This window comes from Prionailurus viverrinus, chromosome A1 (genome assembly GCF_022837055.1).
Source record: "Prionailurus viverrinus isolate Anna chromosome A1, UM_Priviv_1.0, whole genome shotgun sequence".
In the NCBI taxonomy this organism is placed as follows: Eukaryota; Metazoa; Chordata; class Mammalia; order Carnivora; family Felidae; genus Prionailurus; species Prionailurus viverrinus.
In genome coordinates, this window is record NC_062561.1 from 186,041,204 (window position 1) to 186,056,361 (window position 15,158).

At 38.0% G+C, this 15,158-nt stretch overlaps 1 protein-coding gene across 1 annotated transcript in view; it reads right to left on the reverse strand.

The window, feature by feature from the left end:
• Positions 1-213: 213 nt before the first annotated feature.
• MAT2B (methionine adenosyltransferase 2B) overlaps positions 214-15,158 on the reverse strand; it is a 156,169-nt gene continuing 141,224 nt past the window's right edge. The window contains exon 12 of the transcript XR_007153394.1: positions 214-1,738. The gene's annotated coding sequence lies outside the window, so the exon portion shown is untranslated. The remainder of the gene's footprint in view (positions 1,739-15,158) is intronic.

Below are 15,158 nucleotides of genomic sequence, written 5' to 3' on the forward strand. Positions count from 1 at the left end.
GTCACGATCTCGCGGTCCGTGAGTTCGAGCCCCTCGTCAGGCTCTGGGCTGATGGCTCCGAGCCTGGAGCCTGTTTCTGATTCGTGTCTCCCTCTCTCTCTGCCCCTCCCCTGTTCATGCTCTGTCTCTCTCTGTCCCAAAAATAAATAAACATTGAAAAAAAAAAAATTTAAACATGGTTTCCTACAACATTTAAAATGAGGTTGCTCACAATTAGATGTCTATGTGACATTTATTGACTTAAAATTTTTAATCATTTTTAAAAATGACTAACCACAACTAAAAATTCAAAATCTTTATCAACAAGTATAAAAGAACAGCAGAACATAGGCAATTATCTCATTAGTTCTGAAACATCCATTGTATTTCTTTGAAGCCCAGTCACCTAAACTAAATCTTACCATACAGTTGGATGATTCATATTATTTAGGTCCCCAGGTAGATTACCTGTGAGCTTAGAGCATGCTGGCATATTTGTCCTATGTTTCAGATTAAAAAACAAAATTGAAAAAACTAATATAAACCAGCACTGGAAAAATTAGTTCAAATAATATAATACTTTTAAACCTTGCCTTTTATATTAGCATGGATTTTAGAGGCAAATAGGACAGGGAGAGGGAATTGTATTTTCCTTTAAAGCACTTAAGGTGGGATGATACAAATACTCTATCCCACAAAAAAAATTTTTGCTAAATTCCCTCCCTCTGAAGCATAGAACTCTATCTGGCATTTGGAAGATGCTACTCTATGAGGAAGTGATCTCCTAAATACTGAGCGCTTAGAGCCCCATGAATTTACAGGTAGGATTGAGGAGAGAGAAATGACAAGATAAGAAGGATTCCAAATGTAGGAGAAAGAAGGGCATTAGATGAAGCCAACACATTCAGTATGATTTATGCAATACCCAAGTACTAATTCAAGCCAACAGCATACTTCCAGGCTATATGCAACTACCAAATTACCATAAATTAAGCTCAGGCAAAAATAAGGCCATAAAATGGACATTTTACAGTGGCTATTGACTACAATGTTCAGTTTGCATTAAATCTTCTGAAATATTGTTACTTTGTCAACTGAATTAGTAATTGGTATCTTCTTGGGAGGGAAATATATAATACTTCAAACTCCGTATATATTACTCACCACAATTAAAGTCACTCGCTGTAAGAAGCTGCTATCTATATGCATCAGACTAATTATTTTGTGCTTTTTTACTAAGATAATGGGACACTGCTGCCAGTGGGCAAATCCTGATCATACATTATACCACACTTCCTAGCAATTTTTATGGAAAACTACAGGTGGAGACAGATTATAATGGGAACATCTAATTGAAATTCATCTCCATTTTGCTTCAGATGGAAGGCATGCTGCTTGAGCCCTGAAACATATTCAATTTCATTCAAATTGGATGCAGATTTTTCCAGCAAAACTAAATTCAAAAGACATATATTTCAAAGGGTTCTAGAAGAAAGGAGTACCATAAACGTTGACCACTTGGGTTTGTTAAGCTGCTGCTTTCCAAGGTAGGAATAGAAAACTGAACTTCTAGTAAAGGCTGTTATCTTTGTGATACCATATTGCACTGGGAGTTAGTAACTCCGAGGCTTCACAAAGACCATAAAGGAAAACTGTCCAATCCTTTAATAAATCCTCTAATACTCCACAGTCAGGTCTCTTCATTCATGTGCAGATCCCCACTGTCTCCTTCTTCCATGTCCACCTTTGGCACCGGCTCCTAGGACAGAAGATGGAGATTTTCCAATGAAGTATTGAGTAGGAAGGTATCTCCTTCCTGGGCCAAGAAAAGTTTTAAACACAAACATACTCATACTCATGCACACACATGCAAAGCTCATGCACATTCTTCCACACACTCACATACATGCATACATACATGAACATGCACATTCATACATAACATATATGTATGTGTATATCTGCATGTACACGTGCACATTTGTGTGTATGTGATACGCATATTCCCCTCCTTCACAATAAACCAAAACATCCTTCATTGGCAATAAGGCTGATAAAATGCTTAGCAAAGTATCAGGTAAGTACTCAATACAATATTATTTAAAATGAAAATTTTCTGAGTTATTTTTGCTAAACGCTAGATAATATATTTCTTAAGAATAAAATTGATTTACTCATAAATCCACTCATTTACTTAACCCATATTTGATGAACACTATCTATGTTCCATTTACTAAAGCAGGTGCCAGAGATAGACCAGGGACCTCAAAGGTCTCAGCCTTTAAGAAGCTTTAATTTGCATGCAGAAGAAACAAACAGGTAAATATGTCAGGTGCTGATATGTAATACAAGGAAAAAGAACACAATGCGGTGAAAGGAGAGTAATGGTGGCTGCTATATATACAGTATTCAGAGAAGGCTTCTCTCAGAGGGTCATATTTCAAGAGACCTGAATGAAATAAGAGAGTAAAAAACTGGAGGAAGAGGATTCTAGGCAGAAGGAATGGCCTATACAAAGGCAGAAGTATGCTGTAGGTAGATATAATGAGAGGAGAGCAAAAGGAGATGAGGTCAGAGAGAGAGTTAAGAAAAGATAGGGTTCCACCTTAGAAGCTATGGTAATGACTTTGTGAGGTGGGTGCCACTGGAGGGCTATAAATAGAAGAGCTACATGATCTGATCTTTAACAGGCCTTTCTCTGCTTGCTCTATAGAAAAAAAAGATGGAAGGGAGAAGAGAGAGACACAGGCAATGCATTTAGGAGGTCACTACTCGAATCCAGGGGAGAGATGATGGTGACTTGAACTAGCACCCTGCATTGCACGTGGTGAGAAGTGACCAGATTCTGTATATATTTTGAAAGTAGAGACTTCTGGAGTTGTTTTATAGACAATCTGGAGTAGATTTATATAGGTATGTGAAGAAAAAAAAAAAAGGGATTCAAAGTTTACTCCAAAGCTTTCTTCCTGAGCAACTGGAAGAACTAAATTGTATGTCAAGTGCCCAGGACACGTTAGGTACTAAAAGATGCTGGCAATCAGTATGCATATTATTCCCTTGGTGTGAGACCAGAACTGTCCTCTTTACCAGACCACAGGAGACCTAATGAATAGCTGTAGTGGAAGACTTTGTCTTTGAGCTGTTAGTTTGTATCATGAAGGGAGACTCTACATGCCAAACACTTCTTCACTGGGGGGGGGGAAGGAGCTGGAGTCTTAAAACAGAAGCTGTAGATAAATCTCCAGGGATTCCATGGACAGTTCCTATAAAGTTTGGGTTTTTTGGTTTTTTTTTTTTGTTTTTTTTTTTTTTTTTAATTTTTTTTTCAACGTTTATTTATTTTTTGGGACAGAGAGAGAGACAGAGCATGAACGGGGGAGGGGCAGAGAGAGAGGGAGACACAGAATCGGAAACAGGCTCCAGGCTCCGAGCCATCAGCCCAGAGCCCGACGCGGGGCTCGAACTCACGGACCGCGAGATCGTGACCTGGCTGAAGTCGGACGCTTAACCGACTGCGCCACCCAGGCGCCCCTTGGGGTTTTTTTTTACCGCTATATTAAGATATGCTCAAACCTTCACAGGCAACACACTATAATCAAAATTAATCCAATCCTTCTGATATGGCGTTATACTCACAAATAAGCATTTATGCAAGCTTCGAATACAGTGAAATAAATTTCTGACATAAAACCAAAAAAAAAAAAAGGAATACAACTAAATTCAATCTTTTAGGAAGTATAGAAAGGTGGTTTCTTTAAGGAGACATATTCAGCATGAAGATCGTATTGGTTACAAATATAAACAGCTTCCTATAAAGTATAAATAAATTCACAGAATATGGAACGATAGAGCCACAATAACTTAATAAGAGAGAATAGAGCATCCCAAAAATATATTGTTAAATGTAAAGTTGCCAACCAGGTACACAACTTCCAAAACATTCTCTAAAATGTGTAATATTCCAAAATATTCTCCTTACAGCCCTTTCCAGAGAAAGAATATTAACTGGCTAAACCATGGGCAGGGCACAGGAAGATAATTCTAAAGATGTCAGCCCTGTTCCTTAAGAGTTTCCGCTCTCTATGATGAAATTGTTGAGAAGGCAATTTCATACCCCCCCCCAAATGTGTCTGTAAACAAAAACACATCCACATATTTGCCATTCCCATATTGATACAAATGTGTAACTAGAAAATATCATCTATATCAACACGTGCTAGATATTCTTTATCTGCTCGTTCAGTTCCACTCTCCAGCCTTCTCCATCTTGTCTGGTGTCTCAGAAGTCTGACTTTTATAGACTGCATCGCCTGGACTCCTGGCCCTATGGATCTGGCCAATGAAAAGCACCAGAAAGAGATCAAAGGGCCAAAGGAGAGAGAAGTTTTCCTCCCTGCCGGAGGATGGGGTGACAATGGCTGTCCATGGTGCCTGTGCAGGAGTCTTCTCTTACAGCTATAAGTCCCACCAAGTTCTGGTAACTATTTCCTCCCCTTGCACCTATTTCCTACTACTGCTAGGATGGCTCATCATCTCTTAACAGTTCCCCCTAAACTTGCTCACACCTTTGTAAATAAGCTGTTATTAAAGTGTCTTTAACCTCTCAAAGAGACTTTCCATTTCCTGCCACCCAACTGATATGATACAGTGATCTCCAAACTTAATTCATAATCATTTGTAAAGCTTTTTAGAAACACAGATTCCCAGAGCCTATCCAAGACCTAATGAATCAGAATCTCTATGCTTGGAGCTAAAGAACAAATAGCTTCAATAAACAACATAGGTGATTCCAATGCAGCCAATCTGGCAACCACCCCCATACCAGCATTTGGGAACCAGCCACCCTCTCTAAAGACCTTCCCATGCCAAACTGAGGCATCTGAAAACAAACATGGTGCTTCCAGAATCCAACCTCAGCCACCCTTCCCTCTGACACCAGAGCAACCAGTACACAGAAAAAGTGGGTTCTCCACGGGGACATCGAAAGCCAAGGAAAACAAGTGTATGGTCTGACATGATAGGAGATACTTCTGAGCACATAAAATAAATGCTCAACTACCCCCTTCATATTTTATTAGATTCTCAATTGAAAATCACTTTTCAACCATTTTACAGGAAATGAAATGCATTTTTACCTCCACCTGGTGCCAAAATTAACAAAGTAGAAAATGCCGAGTAGTTTAGACCTGCCCAGCTTTAGTACAGAATGGGCACTGGAGCACCCAGTGCCCTCCAGCCTTGGGGAAATGAGGCCTGTTTATTCCTGAACACCATGAACCTCTGGTAGGACCAGCAGATAAAGAGAATCAAGAGCCCAACCTGCTCCAGTCTCATGAGATCTACTCTCCATTCTGAAGCCAAAGGCATCAGGAGATGGGCTAAGCTGACCATCTGTTCTTCTCTCTGATAATATGTAATTAAGTAATTTATTTATTCAGCACTTGAACCCCCTCCTCTCACCTCCCATTAGTCAGGGATGATTATGCCAGACCCAGCTGTAGGTAACATATTGCACACTCAGACAAGCTCTGTGCTACAAAGCACTCTGCTAGCCTCCTGGCTATCGCCACCTCTCAGACCTGACCACAGGAGTAACTGCACGAGGCTTGCTGCTCTGCTGGCTTTGCTTTCTTCCCCAACGCTTAGGCGCCACTTTCCTGCTGTGCATTAAACCATTTACTGTGCATATTTAATTCATTTGTTCAAAGATGAATTTACCCACATCCTCTGATCACTTCCACCAAGCCAGCTAGGCATCACCAATGGATTTCTCCCATCTGGTAAATTTTATCTAAAATATAAACAAACAAATGTACACAGAGCCTGACATACAACTATAGAGTGCTGGGATTTATTCCATAAGCCTCCAGCAAAACGTACCACTGAAACTATGATTACATATAGCATATGTAATGTTTTGCATATTACATGTGATGCTTTGCATAGTACATCTGTTTTTGTAGCCTGACCAACAAATATTTCCCTTTTGCTGATAGTGCCTTTTTAATATTTTATGGGAGACCATCATTCTTTACTCAATGTCCCTGGAGTTTATTGAGGCTGGCTCAATTCAAGGTTGGCCTAGCCCAATGAATGCAAATTCTAGAAATATTTTTTTTAATTTTGTTTATGTTTATTTATTTTTAAGAGCGAGAGAGACAGAGCATGAGCAGGGGAGGGGCAGAGAGAGAGGGAGACACAGAATTGGAAGCAGGCTCCAAGCTCTGAGCTGTAAGCACAGAGCCCAACATGGGGTTCGAACTCACAGAATGTGAGATTGTGACCTGAGCCAAAGTCGGACACTTAACCAACTGAGCCACCCAGGTGCCCCTGGAAATATTTGTTTTAAATGAAGCTTTTTCCACTGATGTCTAAGAAGGTAGCAGTTGCTTGGGTCATTGGTGATCATCTTGTCATCTTAGCATTAGCTCGCTAAATAAATTCATACAGAACTAAGAGATGGAGAGACCAACTCCTGAGCAACCAAGTCACCATTTCAGTACCTAGATCCAGCTGAAGCTATATGTATTCCAGGGTTTTTCTGGTATATAAACCAATAAATTCCTATCACTGCGTTAGTCACTTAGTTATTTTTTTTTTTAATTTGAGAGAGAGAGAGAGAAAGAGAGAGAGCAGGAAAGAGGGGCAGGGGGGAAGAGACAGAGAATCCCAAGCAGGCTCCACATTCAGTGCAGAGCCCAATGTGGGGCTTGATCGTACAACCCTGGGACCAAGACCAGAGCCAAAATCAAGAGTCAGATGCTCAACCAACTGAGCCACCCAGGCACCTCACTCAGTTAGTTTTGAACATTTGCAAACATAAAATTTTGATTGATATACTTTCCTAATTTTAAGTGTTACAGGTCTATGAAGCCTCAATAATTGTTCAGGCATGGATTGGGTAAATTGACCTCAATTTAGCACATTCTTTTTTTATACACATTGTACAAAGAGACCATAAACAAATATAAAACCAGATCTCAAAAAGAACTTAAAAACAATGACTCCAAAAGCATGGATTCTTGAGAATTGGAAGGGGTTAAAACTTATTATAGTACAGTCTAACAGCCAATGATATTAGTTCCCTAACACTGATATTACCCAAGGGGAAACTGGAGGACATTTGCACAGGATGTAGTAGAGAGTGTTCTCAGAGCAAAGAAGATAGTTTGGCATCCACAAAGATTGCCGTGGTAAGCTGAATAATAGACCCCCAAAGATATTCATGTCCTAATCTCTGGAACCTGTGAATATTGTCTTATATGACAAAAAAAGAACTTTGCAGATATGATTAAATTAAGGACCTTGAAACAATGAGATTGTCCTGGATTATCCAGGTGGACCCTAAATACAATCACAAGTATCCTTCCAAGAGGGAGACAGAGGGAGATTTGACTTCACACAGAAGAGAAGGCAATGTGACCATGGAAGCAGAGAAAAGCATGATGTGGCCACAAGCCAGCAAATGTTAGCAGCCACCAAAAGCTGTAAGAGGCAAGGAACTGATTCTCTCCTAGAGCCTCCAAAGACAATGCAGCCCCGCAGATAGCTTGATTTTGGCCCACTACAACTGATGTCAGACTTTTGGCCTCTGGAAATATGAAATAATAAATTTCTATTGTTTTCAACTACCAAGTTTGTGGTAACTTGTTACAGCAGCCGTGGGAAACTAATAAAGCATTCACAACTCCAGTGTCCTGTGATTTCTTTTTATTTTAGACACCCCTTTATATCATTGGCAGATGATAATGATATTGATAAACATTTCTTTAGGGCTCACTCTGTGCCATGCACCATCACAACAACTTTATATGTATTACCCCATTTAAATTTTTCAGTGACCTTATGACACAGTTACCATTATGATGGCATTTTGCAGATAGGCAAAGAGAAACTCATGGAGGTTAAATAGCTTGCCATGGCAACAAAGCTAATAAATTATAAAGCCAGAATCTGAATTCAAATAATCTGATTTCAGAGTCTGAGATCTTAACTATTATAGATAAGATAATGCCTACTTATGTTTTATCCCTCTCAGTGATGAAGAAAGGAGAAAGTCATCACCCACCCATCTGGAAGATGGGCTATCTTTTCTTGCACAGATGCTTCAATTCAGCAAGAAGTTTCCCTCATATCAAGCCCAAATTTATCTCCTTCTAAATGGGAACCCTCTTGCACTATTGGTGGGAATGCAAACTGGTCCAGCCGCTCTGGAAAACAGTGTGGAGGTTCCTCAAAAAATTAAAAATACATCTACCCTATGACCCGGCAATAGCACTACTATGAATTTATCCAAAAGATACAGAAGTGCTGATTCATAGGGGCACATGTACTCCAACGTTTATAGCAGCACTTTCAACAATAGCCAAATTATGGAAAGAGCCTAAATGTCCATCAAATGATGAATGGATAAAGAAGATGTTGTTTGTATATAAAATGGAATACTACTTGGCAATGAGAAAGAATGAAATCATGCCATTTGCAGCAATGTGGAAGCAACTGGAAGATATTATGCTAAGTGAAATGAGTTATCAGAGAAAGACAGATATCATATGTTTTCACTCATATGTGGAACTTGAGAAACTTAACAGAAGTCCATGCGGGAAGAGAAGGGGGGATAAATAGTTACAGAGAGGGAGGGAAGCAAACCATAAGAGACTCAGAGAACAAATACAGAGAACAAAATGAGGGTTGATTGGGGGTGGCGGGGAGAGGGGGAAATGGGTTATGGGCATTGAGGAGGGGACTTGCTGGAGTGAGCACTAGTTGTTGTATGTAAGCAATAAACCACAGCAATCTATCCCCAAAACCAAGAGCACACTGTACACACTGTATGTTAGCCAATTTGACAATAAATTATGTTAAAAAAATTTATCTCCTTCTATAACTTCTGCCTATTATAAAGCCCTCTGGAGATACAAAGAATAAATCTAATTGGTGTTCCAGAACCCAACTCATCATACCCCCTCAAATTTTCCCTTTTCCAAGCTAAATCTCCCTGTGTTTTAAATTCATCCTTGGGGCACCTCGGTGGCTCAGTTGGTTGAGTGACCAACTTCAGCTCAGGTCATGATCTCACGGTTTGGGAGTTCAAGCCCCGTCAGGCTCTGTGCTGACAGCTCTGAGCCTGGAGCCTGCTTCAGATTCTGTGTCTCCCTCTCTCACTCTGCCCCTCCCCCACTCATGCTCTGTCTCTCTCTGTCTCAGAAATAAATAAACATTAAAAATAAAATAAAATAATAAACTCATCCTCAAATGACATAGTATCCCAATGTTTCACTATGCTAACTGTCCCTGTCATGACATATCACAAGTCTATTAATATTCTGTAAAGTGCAATATCCAGAACAGAATGTCATGTTCTAGTTAGGTCTTGCCAGCACAAAATATAAAGAAACTATTACCTCTATTGTCCTTGTCATAAAATCCATTAGGCTACTTTAAAAATATAGTCTTTAACATGAAAAGGCACTCAATAGTACTAAGCACAGAAATACAAATCAAAATCACAATGAAATATCATTTCACACCTGTTAGAATGGCTATCCTCAAAACAAGACAGAACAAGTGTTGGCAAGTTTGTGGAAATAAGGGAACCTCTGAACACTGATGGTGGAAATGTAAACTGGCACAGCCACTGTAGAAAACAGTGTGAAGATTCCTCAAACAAATTGAAAATGTAGCTACCACATGATCCAGTAATGCCACTTCTGAGTATTTATCCAAAAGAATGGAAGAGATATCTGCCCTCCTATGTTCAATGTAGCATTATTCACAATAGGCAAGATATGGAAACAACCTAAGTGTCTGTCAATGGATGAATGGATAAAGATGTGGTATATATACTATGGAGTTTTATTCACCCATGAGAAAGAAGGAAACCCCACCTTTTGCAACAATACAGACGGACCTTATTATCCTGAGTGTAATAACCCACACAGAAAAAAGGTAAATGTTATATACTACTTATATGTGGAATCTAAAAGAGGCAAGCTTACAGAAACAGAAACTATAATGGTGGTTACCAGAGGCTAGGTCATAGAGGCAATGGGGAGATATTGGTCAAAGAGAACAAACTTCCAGTTATAAGATGAATAAGTTCTGGGGATCTAATGTCCAGCATGGTGATTACAGTTAATAATGCTGTATTATATACTTGAAAGTTGCCAAGGGAGTAGATCTTACATGTTCTCACCACAAAAAGACATGGTAATGATGTGATATAATGGGTGTGTTAGCTAACACTATAGTGGCTGGTGATTATTTTGCCACTTATAAATGTGTTAAGTCAGCATGTTATATACCTTAAATTTATACAATGTTACATATCTATTATATCTCAACGAAGCTGGGGAAAATACATTCTTTGACTTAGCAGTGATATAATGGACACACACTTTCAGAGTGAGGATAACATTCATGGGGTATACATGAAGTAATTCAACAAGAAAAGTTAATTTTAGGACTTCAGGCAACAATATCAGATCAGCTAACATGAAATCTTCTGCTATAAAACATATAGCTATTCTGGTTAAAATATCACAAATATCCTTTTAAATACATGTCTGAACTCAAATAAAAGTACAGGAAATACCCAGAGGTCAAAAATGAAGATAAAACTCAGTGAGATAGTATCATGTTATCCTGGTTTGGTGATTGGGGAAGGGATGGGTCTGGTCTCAGCCTAGGGGCTTTGATTTTAATAGCTGACCACATACTACATAAGACCTGGAACCTATGAGAAGCAGAAAGCTGGAAATGAGACCCTCGTCCTTAATCCAGGAACTTTAGAGGACTGCATTTTCAGTGAAATGGTGTTCTCACTGGAAAAGAAATGTAATGAGGAGGCTGGTGCAATTCTACATTTCAGGCATGAGGAGGGGAGGAACCCCCCTAAAAATTTTTAACCAGAATCCCATGAGTTTGGTTTTATTTTACACTCTCCTTGCAGAGTCCTGTAGTCCTAAGGCATGACATTAACATAAAAAGACATCCTGGAGTACCCAGGAGGAGAAAATGAGAAACTTATTTAGATGAAGAAAAACTCAGCCTAAATCACACAGAAATCCCATAGATAAAGCTCCCACTGAGGATGCACATGCAAAACAAAATTATAGGGCTGAAGAGGAAAAATCTAGTATTCATGTTAAATCAGCAGATAAACAGAAGGACTAGACTTCCAAGAACTTCAGATAACAGATTTTTTTTCAAAAAAATATGCTTAAAATGATTAAAAGGGCAGTGTATTGAAAGCATGCATTTAGTTCTAGCTTTTCCCAAAGCCCTACTAAAATGATAGTAAACCTTTTTCTTCCATAAGGCATAAACTCATACATATAGAAAGAAAAAAAAATAAGAACAAAAATAGAAAAAAAAATGTAGAGGATAAAAAGCTAATGGACTAGTGATAATTAACTAGGAGACAAGAAAAAGCTAGCAATATAAAGTAGAAATAAGAAAAGCCAAGAAAAACCCAATTTACTTCACAGATGACACCTACATCGTCAATAAGTCCCACCCATATGACCAGAATGTTCATAGCTCCACTGGACACATAAACAGATAACCTAAGGATGAGCTATCTGAGAAAGAGGATGTAGAAGTTAGACTAGACCTGAATTCCAACTCTGCAATTCTTACTGTGTAACTTTAGGCAAGTTATTTGCCTTCTTTATAGTTCAGCTTCTTCATGTGTAAAATTGAGGAATTGATAATACTCACCTCTAATATTTAATGTGAGAATGAAATAAGTTAACACGTATTGAGTAAGTTAATATGTTTAATGCACTAGAAGAGTGATGACCACATAGTAGGTATTCAATAAATGTCTGCTACTACAGTTGCCACTGTTGTCTGAAAAGAGTTGTAACATAGAAGAGAAGACAAAATGAAGAAGCTAAAGCAAATTGGAAGAAATAGAGATAATGTAGGGGAAAATTTTTTAACTTATGTGAATATCCTCAGAGAGATAAAATATCCTGGCCATTGTGTACAAGAAACAAGAGCAGACATTCATTTAAAAATAATAATAATAGAGAATAAGTATGGCCAAAAGAAAGAATTGAAAATAGATTTCAAGGAATCTCTGAAAGCACTTCTGTAATGGTGGAAAAAGGATATCTGAAAATTTTCTCACCCATAAAAGCAATGGAACACTGGCAAAAACTGACAAACTTATTCTGAACTCAGAAATTAACCAATGATATAAAACAATTCAAGGATTCTTTATTCAATGAAAACATCTGAGTCTCAATAAGGACAATGAGGTTTGTGGTATTCTAACTTGGCCTATTCCCATCACCCTCTACCTAATTCCGCAATAGCTCTGAAAATAAGAGTCTAACAAAAACAGGAGCAGTGGAAACAAGCAGCCTTAGAGAGTTCAAATGGTATACTCAGAAACCTAATTAACACTAAGCAAAACAGCAATGGAGAAACAGAGAAACAAAAAGACAAAAGACATAAAGATATAAATAGCAAACTTGCACATATAAATCTTACCTTACCAGTGATCGCATTAAATGTAAATGGCGTAAACACTCCAATCAAAAGTCAGAGATTGACAGATCAAGAGATACAAGAAATATAATTTAGAGCCAAAGACACAAATAGCTGCAAAGTAAAAGGACAGTAAAAGATATACAATGCAAAGAGTAACCAAAAGAAGTTAGAGTGATGAGAAGGAGTTAAGATGGCAGAGGAGTAGGAAGACTCTAAGCTTGTCTCATCCCTCAAAACATCCCAAAACACATCCCTCAAACATCCTTAAAACAGCTAGATAGTTATCATTCTAAACACCCAAGAAAGCAATCGGATGTTGGAGAGAACAAAAATTGCAAGTCTACAAGTCTACAACCTCTACCTTCCTCTGGGAAGGTAGGAAGTGCAAAGAGCTGACTCGGGAGCGATATAGCTATGGATAAGGCAGTGAGGAGGGAGTCTGCTCACAGAAGCTACTGCAAAGTATTATAAGCAGCAGAGCACAAAATCTGAATTTCTAGAAGTCCTCTACCATGGGGGACATGCCTGGCCTAAAGGTGGCAAAGCAGGCATAATCCCAGGAGTGACAGCATGGTCTGAGGACTCTTGCATCACAAGAAGGAAGGGTGGTGACAATGTGCTGCACTTTTCCCAGGCATAGCAGCAGAGATTCAGGTGGAGGGCAGCAAGCTGGATGCTGGCTTTCTGCTCTGTTTTGCCATAAACTCTGAACCACTGCATGGTCATGTGACTGCTTTCCTCACAGGAGCCGGCAAATGACAAAACACAGCAAGATCCTCCCCCAGAGCAACAGTGCAGGTCTGCAGTATGGAGGTTCCTCAAAAAACTAAAAATACACCTACCTACTATCCAGCAACTGCATTACTAGGTATTTACCCAAAGGTTACAAAAATATAGATCTGAAAGGGTACATGCACACTGATGTTACAGCAGCATTATCAACAATAGCCAAACTATGGAGACAGCTCAAATGTTCATCGACTGATGAATGGATAAAAAAAATGTGGCATGCATATATATATGCACGCACACACACACACACACACACACACACACACACACACACATATATATACATATAATGTAATATTACTCAGGCATCAAAAATAATGAAATCTTGCCATTTGCAATGACCCTAATAGAGCTAAGGGTGTATTATGCTAAGTGAAATAAGTCTGTTAGAGAAAGACAAATACCATATGATTTCACTCATATATGGAATTTAAAAAACAAAACAGATGAACATACGGGAAGGTGTAAAAGATGAGAGAGGGAAACAAACCACAAGACATTTTCAACAATCGAGAATAAACTGAGGGTTAATGGAGGGAGGTGAATGGGAGACGGACTAGATGGATGACAGGTCCTAAATTGGCATTTGTTGTGATGAGCACTGGATGTTGTATGTAAGTGATGAATTACTGAATTATACTCCTGAAACCAATATTGCACTGTATGTTAACTAAAATTTAAATAGAAATTTAAATTTAAAAAATTAGAGTAATACTCATATCAAGCAAAATAAACCTTAAGATAAAATTGTCACTAAACACAAAGACAATTTATAATGATAAAAAAGTCCATCTATCAGGAAGACATGATTATAAATATATTCAACTAATAAAACCCCAAAATAAATGTAGTCAAAACTGACATAATTGAAGTAAGAAATACACAATTCAACAAAGATAGTTGGAGGATTCAAAACCCCACCTTCAGCAATGGATAGAATAACTAGACAAAATATCAACAAGAAAACAGAAGAAATGAACAACACTATTAACCAGCTAGACCACCCCAAGATCTATAGAACTTTCCACCCAACAAGAGAAAAATATAATTATTTAAGGGCTCATGGAACATTCCCCAGGATATACCATATGCTAGACCATAAAACAGCTTTCAGTACATGTATAAGGATTTATGTCTTACAAAACGCGTTCTCCAACCACAATGAAATGAAATTAAAAATCAATAACAGAAGGACATTAGAGAAATTGACTAATATGTGGAAATCACACAATAGAGTTCTAAATGACCAATGGGTCAAGAGAAATCACAAGGAAAATTAGAAAAATACATTAAAATGAATGAAAACAAAATACAACATACCAAAATTTATGGGATGTAGCTGAAGTAATACAAGAAAGGAAATTTATAACTATAAAAATCTATATTAAAACAGAAGAAAGACCTTAAGTCAGCAACCTAACTTTCCACTTCAGGAAACTAGAAAAAAAAAAAAAAGAGAGAGAGAGAGAGAGAGAGCAAACTAAACCCAATGAAAACATAAGAGGAGACAAAGGAGGAAAGAGTAAATCATAACAGAAAGATATAGAAACTGAAAATAAGAAAATAGGGAAAAAGATAATAACATTAGAGGTATAGTCCAGGAGGTCCAACATCATTAAATGAATAAGAAAATAAAAGAAATGGAGATAAGTGAACCATCCAAACAAGAACTATTATTATTATTATTATTCAAGAAAGTTCCCATAATGGAAGGATATAAGCTTCCAAATTTAAAAAGGTATATTAAGTTACCAGAAAAATGGATGAAAATAAATGTACATCAAAACACATCAATGTGAAAATTTCAGAACATTAGGAAAAATACATCAGAGCATACTAAATGGCTTGATTGTGAACAGTGCCTATAAAGCCATAATAATATATAC